General features: G+C 33.9%; 1 protein-coding gene across 3 annotated transcripts in view; it reads right to left on the bottom strand.

The window, feature by feature from the left end:
• Positions 1-11,006, bottom strand: part of LOC123537795 (cys-loop ligand-gated ion channel-like) — a 146,562-nt gene extending 135,556 nt beyond the window's left edge. Inside the window, exon 1 of one of the 3 annotated variants that reach the window (XM_045321617.2) lies at positions 10,650-11,006. The gene's annotated coding sequence lies outside the window, so the exon portion shown is untranslated. The remainder of the gene's footprint in view (positions 1-10,649) is intronic. The other 2 variants (XM_053529554.1, XM_053529555.1) reach the window with 2 other exon arrangements.
• Between the last annotated feature and the right edge of the window lie 346 nt (positions 11,007-11,352).

Here is an 11,352-nt window from a genome sequence, read left to right on the forward strand (position 1 = left end):
AGAAACTCTCATGTTCTGAATTTTGACACCCGAACCTTTTTCACATAGATGGGAGAATACTAATTGTAGTCTACCGGTATATTTCTATTTTTCTGATATTCAAAGCAGAGATTAAATTATGCTAAAGTATCCAAGTAATGGAGCGGAATTCATATAAGTTTTAAGTAGCTTGTTTTCCAATCCATTCGATTAAAAATTTCTTTGTTTGTTTGCACTATTTTGATTGATGTATGTCTTTTTATCAAACTTTGTTAATTTGAATATAGTACTCATGTTTGTATATACAATTTGTGGAAATAAATACAGTTTAAACTAAGTAATGGACATTGCAGCCTATGGTACACAGTAATGGCCGCAATACATAATAAACGTTACTTCAGAATTCCAGATGCAATATCTCAAAATTGTGCCATGATATTTTGAGGACTTTTTTTTCTGTATTTCATTTATATTCCACACCAAAAGTTGATGTTGGAATTAGTTCAACCCCAAAAGCAAAAATGACCAACCTAAACATTGAGCTATGTCAGGTTCAGTAAGGCACTGAGATATATCTATCAATAATGATAATCGTTATAAGTATATCCAGTGTCATAAAGGTTTGGAGACATTGCCTGTTTTGTTATAAAACGACAATGTCCGGGTAATTACGTATTCCTGTAATGCTGTTTCGGCATACTTCGGACATATTATTATTATTATTTTCTTCATAACAGCCAGAAAATGCCGAAATCGTATACGGAGAATGCCGAAATCGTATACAGTGAATGCCGAAATCGTATACAGAGAATGCCGAAATCGTATACGAAGAATGCCGAAATCGTATACGGTGAATGCCGAAATCGTATATATACAGGGAATGCCGAAATCGTATACGGAGAATGTCGAAATCGTATACAGAAAATGCCGAAATCGTATACGGGGAATGCCGAAATCGTATACCGAGAATGCCGAAATCGTATACGGGGAATGCCGAAATCGTAAACGGAGAATGCCGAAATCGTATACGGGGAATGCCGAAATCGTATACGGGAATGCCGAAATCGTATACGGAGAATGCCGCAATCGTATACGGAGAATGCCGAAATCGTATACAGAGAATGCCGAAATCGTATATGAAGAATGCCGAAATCGTATATAGACTGCCGAAATCGTATACGGAGACTGCCGAATTCAAACGGAATATGCCGATTGTCATTACGGGTCCAATACATTAAAATATGTCCAGACCCATAAAATATCTCAACGTGAAATAACAGCCTTTATCACATCTTTGAAGTCGCGGGAGTGTAAAAAGCCATTACATAAAAATGATAATACACGCTACGCCCTCATGAAAATATTCGAACTTTTCTCACTTCTCAGTAAAATATATTCCATATTCACTCAAAACAAACAAATTTTCTTTTTATTGTATGCTTAATTACGTTGAGATATGCATTTTGCAACAAATTTTAACTCAGCGCGGGAAACAAACGCGCGTAAACGGACTTCATCCTGTTTTAAGCAAAAAATTTGAAATTTATAAGCGATGTACGAGCAGATCGGCATTTACAGTGAGTGATATGCATATGGATTATATCTCACTGATAAAACACAGTATTTCATCAGTTAGCATAAAATAAAAATGATAATACACTCGAAGTTTCTCATTACAGAGCTGGTGCAGCCGTTTTGTGCATGCCCGGAATGATTATCAATAGGAGCACACGGCAAAATTACGCAACTTTTTGCATGTCCTCACGCATTTAGTGTATAATATGCATAATATACTGACTAAAGGTTAGGGTTACTATTACCATGGTTACAAAATATATACGTTTAAGATATTTTTCGTTCAGATTTAGTTAATCCGGTATATACCGAAGTCTGTAATATATCACGGGCGCACCAGCTCTGTTTTAGTCACAGCATAATACACTAGTTAGTGGTGTAATAAAGCTCTGACGTCGACGTCATTTAAGATATCGGAGACGTTGGACAAATTTCCTTGTTTTTAATAGCTAAAGAATGAAGATGTTTTTATGTTTCGGCAGGAAAAACTAACATGTGATAAAAAGAATATTACATTCGTAACTTTCCACATTGAATTTATTCAACTTGTTTAATAAATTTAATATGAAAAGACACTCATGTAATACCATCTATTTAATCATAATGCAGACTTGGAGATATGTCTAAAGGCGTAAGATAAATATCTGTATGCAGTTTTGACCTCTCCAAACCCATTATCTTTCTGTCACGCATCCGGGACACACGCACATATGAGCCGTGCCATGGGAAAACCAACATAGTGGCGTTGCGACCAGCATGGATCAGGATCCATGCTGTTCGCTAACAGTTTCTCTAATTGCAATAGGCTTTGAAAGCGAACAGTATCGATCCTAACCAGACTGCGCGGATGCGCAGGCTGGCCTGGATCCATGCTGGTCACAAAGCAACTATGTTAGTTTTCTCATGGCGCGGCTCATATTGAATAAACTTAGGATTTAGCGTCAGATGTTATCAATCTCGGCTGATTTTCTAGCAGAATAACATAAGCCAATTTTCCTATAAAAACAAGAAAATCATTAGAATAGTAATAGATAATGCGGAATGTGCCAATCTCTATATACAACGTGCAAAATAACATAAAAACCGATTTTCTTAAAATGAATTTTGTTTGAAAGTTAAATCTTAAAGACGAACATTTTCTCTAAAATTAATTATTACCAGGGTCTGGGCTATATTCAGTCAGACTTTTGTTTGACCCTGTAAGCATCTTAGGTTACAATAGCAAATTAAAGGGGTGCGTGTTATGACAGCCTAGCTGGCAGGCAGGTTCCTTGATTTCGTTAAATTTTATATCTCTTGTAAAATCTCTAATAGTGTGTAAATAAATCAGACAATTTATTAAACACTTGTTTAAATTCTGTCGAAAATACTGCTTGTATTTCACAAGTAAATTCTATCCGACAGAAAAAAAATCCGAGTTGCACATTTTGTATTGTAAGCTGTCGGACTACTTTCATTTAATTTGCTTGAATTGACACAGTTCTATGAACCGAGCACAAAACAAAATAACATTCACTCAGTTCTAAACATTGAAGATTTCGTTCGATAACAAAATAACAAACAATACAGGTGGACGATTTAACAAAAAGTTCATAACAATAACAGCTAGAAAGTGAAAATCGGCTCGCGTCGATTCACACTCTTGCGCTCCTCGTGTGATCTGACCCGACTCGGATACAGCATCCCAGATGAAACTACCAATATAATAACCCTATTATGTTTTTATTTATACATCTCATATTTTAATGCTGTATTTTACATTCCTTTTTCAAATTTTTATGGAATCGACTTTAAAAAATAAAGAAGTGTACAGCCATGTAAGATAGTTATTCCGATACATTTTGAAAATATAAATATGTGGATGAACCCTGACAAATAAAGTGACCTTCAGAGGGTGGGCGGGTGACATAAAATCTTGTCGGTCGTGAAATATTCCCAATATTATCGTTAGACGTCTGTATCAGGCGTTAGAAGACGTACATGTTATAAGCCTGTGGCTACTATGATATATCATTTTGTTTTTTCTTTATTACAGTTAAATCGGAAAGTTCTCTAAGGCTGTTCCTTGTTTACTTAACAAGATTTAAGACAAATTGAATTTTCATTCTGCTAAGATGAAAACCACACGGCAATATGTGAGAAACAACACAGAGGTGATTTAGTTCTGTCATTACTAACACTTTTCCTATAATCACAAGAGGGATCTATAGCAAAATTCTTGTCAAAGATTGGTGATATGAACCCAAGAAGCATCTAGGGCACCTTTTTCCAAGACTGGAGTTATTAACACAAGGGGCCCCGAACAATCGTAATGTCTTGTCTAAGACTGGTGACATCAAGTTTTAGACACGGTTTCTTTCTGGATCAATCTTAAGACGATATGACCATTCATAGACAAGAAAGTTGTTCTAGATCATTCTTGTGATGATATCAACAGCCTTAGACAAGAATGTTGTTCTAGATCCCTCGTGTGTTGATGATATCAACAAAAGAAGAATCTAGAACAACGTTCTTGTCTATGACTGGTGATATCATCACTAGAGGAATCTAGAACAACTTCCTATCTATGACTGGTGATATCAACACAAGAGGGATATAGAACAATTTTCCTGTCTATGACTGGTGATATCATCACTAGAGGAATCTAGAACAACTTTCCTGTCTATGACTGGTGATATCATCACAAGAGGAATCTAGAACAACGTTCTTGTCTATGACTGGTGATATCAACACAAGAGGAATCTAGAACAACCGCCTTGTCTATGATTGGTGATATCATCACAATAGGGCTCTAAAATAACTTTTTTTGTCTATGACTGGTGATATCAACACAAGAGTGATATAAAACAGACGTCTTGTCTATGACTACTGTTATCAGCATATGGAAAGGGTCTAGAACAACTGCATTATCTACGATTTGTGATATCAACGTAAGAGGGAACTTTTATAACCAGATGCCCAAGACAGATGCTCAATGTATTTTATAACCCGATGTTCAATGTAATTATATACAGATGCTCAATGTAATTATAACCAAATGATCAATGTAATTTATATCCAGATGCTCAATGTATTTTACGACCAGATGTTCAATGCATTTATAACCAGATGCTAAATTCCATATTAACCAGATGCTCCATGTAACTTATAGCCAGATGCTCGATGTATTTTATAACCAGATGCTCCATGTAATTTATAGCAGAGCTACCGGCGCCGCGAAGCCACGCCGACAGCGTCGCATTACGGTCAAACGCGTGAAAAAGAAAATGAATGAAACTGTGTATAGAATTACTATAGAGTTGAAAATATTCGTGGTACTTTTTGGAATCGGTGTTGTTCATAGTAATTAATCAGTAAGACGTCAGTAGACGCTTGCTGTTTAAGGTTGACAAAAGCGTTTCGCTTACTGCTTTGAATGTTGAATTAAAATGCAAATGAGCGTCTGATAATTTAGTGCTAAATACATTTTCTACGAAGAAAAAGAAAGATAAAATACAATATTTTCAATGCAAAAACGATTTTCGTCACGCTGCCATAACCGAAATTCATTATATATACTTATATTTGTGTTGTGTTGATGACGTCATACTTCCACACTGGCTCAGTGGTTAGCGACTAAGTGTTTTGTTAGTGATATCAGGTTCCAATGTACTGTCTGTACAGCAATCAGTAGAAAACCCTTTTTTAAAAGAAAAAAAAAAGGTTTAGGGATCAAAATATACAGGCATTGAACTGTGAAAAGCACATAATGCTCTTCTCCCCGTTCACATATATATCATCCACAAGCTTACTGACCAGAGTTTATCACTAGGAAAAAACTACTGATTATGAATTATCAGTAAACATAAAAAAGGTTCCTACTACCATCCCTATTCTTTAGTGCTAAAAGATTAACCATAAAAATGTCATAGACTGCTTACTTAGCAGTTCAGTAAATAAAACAGGGATTTTCGAGAATTTCGGCACACAGAGTTTTTCTCTGGGTAAAATTCTCATCATTAACTTTTAAAGATGGCTACTGTAGTCTTTTGGTTTTAAAACTTTCTTTAGTTCGTATATAGCATATTTGTAGAGTTTTCGCATGTCAAGATTTAATCTTAATGCATTCTAAGACATTCAGTCAGAAATCATGAATTATCATTAATTTTTTAAATTTTAATAGATCTAAAAGAACATAAACTTCCTAAAACAGACCCATAATTCCAGATAATTCCAGCAGCACTCCTTTAATTTTCAAGGGGCACTGGTGATTTTTCAAGGGAGCTCTGCCTTCTAGGTAGCACCTAAGTTCATATTAACCAGATGTTCGCAAATATAATCATAATATGAAGATACCCAAACACAATGTATGTCCAGCTGCCTAATGTAATTCATATCCAGTGACTAGTATATAACCATAATTTGAGCCGCGCCATGAGAAAACCGACCAGCATGGATCCAGATCAGCCTGCGCATCTGCACAGTCTGGTCAGGATCCATGCTGTTCACTTTCAAAGTCTATTGCAATTAGAGAAACTATAAGCGAACAGCATGGATCCTGATCAGATTGCGCGGATTCGCAGGCTGGTCTGGATCCACGCTGGTCGCTAAACCACTATGTTGATTTTCTCATGGCGCGGCTCATTTGTTGCTTATATATACAATATTGTTTTCCCCTTTCGTTAACATTGATTTATTTGATCTAAGGAAGAACTGTTTTGAAGTAGATTTAATATATCTAAAATATTATTGAAACGACATTCTCATTAGGTAATGGCGGATCCTGGTATAGAAAATGCTCCAACCTAATGCAGCATCCCAACGCACTTTTATATAGACCAAACACCCAGTAAAGTGCACGTTTATCATAAAAGAATTTAAAGAATCATGGCTAAAAGAGCGAAGTGATCTAACAGACCGTTCCGCCTTTAGGGTTTTCAGGATGCATTGCAATTGGTATTCATCAATTGCAAATAGCTTCATTTAAGGAGTCGAATATTTTCTGTAAATAATAAAGTTTAGCTTTTATGTCGGTTCTTTGATCTGTACCCGAGGAATCTTGTAACGGTAGTCAGGTAATGCAGTTACTGACAATGTGAATATGTATTAAGTTGTTACGTGCGCGCGTACCGACGGTAATGACGTAAGTTCTCTCATTAGATAACAAATTCGTTTCCTGAAAAGATGTTAAGCTTAAGCATTTTATACGTTAAATTCGTATATGTATAAATTTTATGTATGTTATTTTATATTGTGCTTGAAAAGGGGCAATAACTAGCCATCAACACTTTCACTGAAAATTAATCTTATTTCAAAATGTTTTTGCTTTTGAAAAGTGGACGTGGTTTGAAAACCTTTTTATTTAATTCCAAATTTTGTAAATTATTTATTAGTTGTGTTAACATAACTATGACCCATTCAATACCGGTGTAACATTACATATTACATACCCTTCTGAAATGCTCTCAATAGATTAGTTGAAATGGGTGCACGCGCGGGTTCGCAAAAAGCGAAACTGACCTGCAAAAATGATAATGACTCTTGTGATATCACATTTTCTTATATGTATGGAAAATGGGTCATTCAAATGAATATATTTCAGAAGGGCATATAATATAACAATTATAGACTTACGTTTCGGTCAATATGTGTTTTACGGACCTGTAAAATGATATTGACCGAGGACGCACTATCGCTTTTACAGGTCCGTAAAAACACATATTGACCTCCACATAAGTCAATAACTGTATAATATGACCCCGTTGAAAACTGACCCCATTGATCAAAATTTAATGTTGAAATGCTGACGTGGTCAATTCTCAACGTTAAAAAAAGGACCCGTGGGGTCTTTTTTTCAACGGGGTCAGTATTTAACGTTACTCCGGCGATAAAAAGAAAACGAAGATAGTATTTCAGAAACCTTACATTTTCTTTCTACCATTTTATGCAATAACTTAAGTTCCGCTGGAATAAACAAATGAGCCGCGCCATGAGAAAACCAACATAGTGCGTTTGCGACCAGCATGGATCCAGACCAGCCTGCGCATCCGCACAGTCTGGTCAGGATCCATACTGTTCGTTTTCAAAGCCTATTGCAATTAGAGAAACCGTTAGCGAACAGCATGGATCCTGACCAGACTGCGCGGATGCGCAGGCTGGTCTGGATCCATGCTGGTCGCAAACCCACTATGTTGGTTTTCACATGGCGCGGTTCAAATGTTGTAATATATACAGCGAATTTGTAACGTGCCAAACAATAAAGATTTATGCTCTTTTTATGAGTTAACAGAAATAAAATAATCAGATGCTGCTGCTAAAAAACAAAACCTATTTTTCTCCAGTGACGTCATAAAGATAAAACCGACAGCTCATACAATGTTCAAAGGTAACATAATCTTTAAAATGTAGAAAATGAATGTTAAACTTATCTGAATTGTTCAGGTAAATAAAACAATCAAACTAAACAGTAACAGAGACATCTCTCTCTCTCTCTCTCTCTCTCTCTCTCTCTCTCTCTCTCTGCAACTACACACCATAGAATACTTATTAAACAATGTTACCATTAAACAAAAATTACTAAACTATATTTATAACGCGATTAATTTTTATACGCAGTAGTAACTTTTGAAATAAAATTAATGTTGTAAAGGAGTTTAAGCAAAAACATATCCCCACGTACATCACGGCATGCAGTATAATTTAATCTGAAATAATATGAAAAAAATATTTACCAGATATACTCCAGGGGCCGTATTCATAAAGCATCTTAAGTATAAGTATAAGAAATTGATTATTTACTTAAGTATTACTTAGGTTAGAATTTTTTTTTACTTAAGTATATTTGTTATTCATAAAACAACTTAATAAGTAATTCTTGTTTTTTATTGTTGACGAAAACATTAAAAAACAACATTAATTTCAGACAGATACAACATGCACAATTATGTTTAAAGTGCTTTTATCTGAAAACAACACTTTGATCGTACTCACCACGCTATTTTATTTTCTTACTTAAGTCATTTCTTACGTATCTTAAGTTTCAGCTGTTTTATGACTAGAAATTAAGTTTTTACTTAGACTTAAGTTGAAATCACCGCAAACTTAAGTAAAATCTTAAACTTAAGTCAAAACTTATACTTAAGATGCTTTATGAATACGGCCCCAGTACTTCGTTTATTATACATATTATTATGATAAACATATATAACAGTAACTGTTACGTCTTAAGTAGAGGAACAAATTCTCTCCAAATTACAAATGTATGTTTTTCATTTAAGCCAATATAAATGCGACTTATTGATTAAAATTAATGAAGATTTTCTAATTGAAAGAAGGATTACATAGAATTCATGTCTGTCAAACCATTAACTTGTTATAAACTGCGTTTTCATTTTAACAAAAAAAGATTGATTACACGAAACTTCATTGAATTATTTTTTATCAGGGTACCTTATGATATCAATATTACTTTATACTACTGATCATTTAGGATAATCAGTCACTTGAACGGGCTTGTGTACACACAGATATTTAGAATGTCTGACCAAACTCTATGCATTATGAGATGAAGTTTTACATGCAAGAAGTACATGAGGAATAGAATTATCATGTCAGGAAATTATTGTTTAGTCAGTGTCAAATATATGGATTTGTATAAATCTTCCAAACTGACAGATTATCCTTATTGATCAGTACCTGTATTGTTGATTTGTTTTTCAGATGATATTTTAAATGATAAACAAATGAAATTTATGTCATTATTGTATATTATTGTCAAATATTTTTTAAAGTTATATGCCGAAAAGAATAATAACTGTATTTTATCAAACACTTTAAACGTCTTAAGAAATGATGCTGAAAATAAAAATGTTGTAAATTGGGCTTCAAAAGTAAGGGATTTATTACAAAGCGCAGGCTTTCATGAAGTATGGATATTTCCGTCTTCCATAGATATTAATATGTTTGTACCCGTCTTGCGCATTAGACTTATAGATATATATATAAATAACTGGAGACAAGATATGTGTTCAAGATCTTCTTTGTTTTTATATAAAGAATTAAAACAGGATTTCGAAATGTCAGAATAGTCATAGTTTAATAAATATTTTAGCTAAATTACGTTTATCTTCACATCTGCTTACTATTGAAACTGGTAGACACAGAAATATAGATAGAAACGATAGAAAATGCACACTTTGTCAAAGTAACGACCTTGAAGATGAATATCATTTTGTTTTAATATGTCCAATGTATGCCTTATTAAGAGCACAATATATTCCTAGATATTACTATAAACGCCCAAGTATGTTAAAATTTATTCAGTTGTTAAATTCTACAAATGTTAAATTGTTAAATAAATTGGCTCTGTTTTGTAAAAAAGCCTTTAAGCTAAGATCAAATGAAGTGAATTCATTGCAATAGATTAAATATTCTTTTTGCTTGCATTAGTTTATTGTTATTATTTGGTATTATGTATTACATTACTGTGTGCATGTATGATTTTGTTTGTATATAACGATGAACTGTAAATGTTCAAGTTAGATATAATAAAATGTCTGTTCTGTTCTGTTCTGTTCTATGAAAACAATCATGAATCGTCAGCTTTAGTTACTTTTTATGCTCAAAATGTTTGAAAATAATTGTGAAAGATGTTTATTCTACTGATTTATGAAGAGTTAGAACCTGACACTTACCTAAATGATCACATTTCTGTCAAGTTGACATGATGAATGACATTCTGAAAATATCAATATACCTTCTGCACTGTTCCTGTGTTTGTGTTATGATGTTGAGATATTGATACCAGTTAAATTAGATTGTCAAAAGCATACGCCCGGTTTTGAAAAATGTAAACCATGCTGTATATTTTCTTTTACTCCCTTTTTATATAACATATGTATAAATACATGAAGGTCATATGTTTCAACTGGAAGAGAGCGCCAAATTTGTTTAAACTATACATAATTAGTTTGCCAACCTACCTTGGACAAAGTCCGCAGAAGTGCAAGTTTTGGTCCATTTTTTATTGGCATGTCTTATTAACTGAATCAGTTACTGTAATATAGCTTATACCTGACTTAATTATTCGTGGTATATAAAGTGAAATGCTCACTTACTTCTTTAGTATAATACGCTGCAATAACAATCGCTGTTGTACACTGTAATATATTCCTTCTTTCACATCTGGTTCGTCATAAAACACATACTGAACTTGTTTAAATATCACACATATTGACATACGCTTAATAAAAACACTTTCCTGCTTTGCTTCGAAGGCAATCAATATGTTGATTACATGACATTATATTATCTGACCTATTACACATATATCTAATTATATGTATACAAACTCATGTCCACTCAAGACACTCATATATTTGCAATCATATACACCATACAATTCGTTTACAAAGATAAAATTCCATTGATTGAAATACTAGGGTATATCACGTGTTAACGAGGTACACTAGGTGTTCGTTAGTTTATATGCTGGTTACCTGTACATACAAATGGTTTACTAATGGTGCCATTATCTTATTTCAGTGCAGGCGTAGGAGCCTCCAGGTTCCTGAAATTCAGCCAAATTCTGATGCTCGTATAGTATAAATAGCTTACTTTGAAGGTTGGAGAATTGCCGATACTTTTCAACATGCAAAAAAGGGGAGACAACAGCTTTACCGCTTTTACACATATGTATTTTGTTAGTGCAGATTTATCTGACAATAACACCGTCTGTATTGTAAGTACAATCATATAATATTAAAGTCATTGTATACTTGCAACTGCGTATAGTATATACTTTCCTACTCCGGAACACCT

This window comes from Mercenaria mercenaria, chromosome 18 (assembly GCF_021730395.1).
Source record: "Mercenaria mercenaria strain notata chromosome 18, MADL_Memer_1, whole genome shotgun sequence".
NCBI classification, from domain to species: domain Eukaryota; kingdom Metazoa; phylum Mollusca; class Bivalvia; order Venerida; family Veneridae; genus Mercenaria; species Mercenaria mercenaria.